The sequence below is a fragment of the Gekko japonicus genome, unplaced genomic scaffold (assembly GCF_001447785.1).
Source record: "Gekko japonicus isolate JY-2015 unplaced genomic scaffold, Gekko_japonicus_V1.1 scaffold83, whole genome shotgun sequence".
Lineage (NCBI taxonomy): Eukaryota > Metazoa > Chordata > Lepidosauria > Squamata > Gekkonidae > Gekko > Gekko japonicus.
This window is the reverse complement of record NW_015168655.1, coordinates 542802-543674: the sequence shown is the minus strand read 5'-3', so window position 1 is coordinate 543674 and position 873 is coordinate 542802.

Genomic DNA, 873 nt, shown 5'->3' with positions numbered 1-873 from the left:
GACGTGCAGACCGGGCACCGGGGACCCCAACAGACCCTGCGAGAGCCCCTAGGCATGACTTACCAAGTGGGGCGAAGGCCAACAGTCCGGGAAGGGAGTTGGGAGTGGGGGGCCCTCCCTCATCAGGCTGCGTCGGCTGGGCCCAGAGACAGGACCGGGGTACACAAGGCAGCACCACAGAAGAGAAGAGGGGCGGCGGCTGCTTCTCCGACGGGCCAGGAGCAGGCGCGAAGCAGCAGGTACAGTTGCAGATCAGCAGCGGTGTGGCCCATAGGCTGCCAGAGCCACTGCTGGCGCATCAGCACTCGCCCTGGAGATGCCCTGCCGGCATCCAAGCAGGTAAAGGTGGGCGTGTCCCAAGTTGGAGGACGGATGGGCGGCCCTGGGAGTGGGCGAGGAGATAAAAGACAGGGTGGAGAAGGGGCCGGGGAGGAGGAGTGTGCTGTGGAACAGAGCAGGACGCTGACCAACAAAGAGACGAGAGACGGCAAAGAGAGAAGGAAGTCTGCAGCGTGCTGGCAGAGGGACTCTCGGGGTGATGTTAACCTTGTCCCCTGCCTGTCTGAGGCCCCTCACTCCCCCTCCCTTTTTGGAACCTACTGCTCCAAGGGCCGTCTCCCCTACCAGAGTCAGGTCGCAAGCCCTGATGCCACAGCCACTGGGGGTGCCACACCAGAGTCCGAGGGTGAGCACGACAAGGACAGTATGTATAAGTAAGTAACCTGCTTTGTAAAATATTATAATTATCAGTAATCATGCCTTGTGGGCGGGTTGTTACTGTTTGTTTATGTTTTATCATAAGTTCCATTTAGATTTCATAAATAAAAAGTTTATTTAAAAAAAGAATGTGCTTTAAGATTAAGATTACCAGCT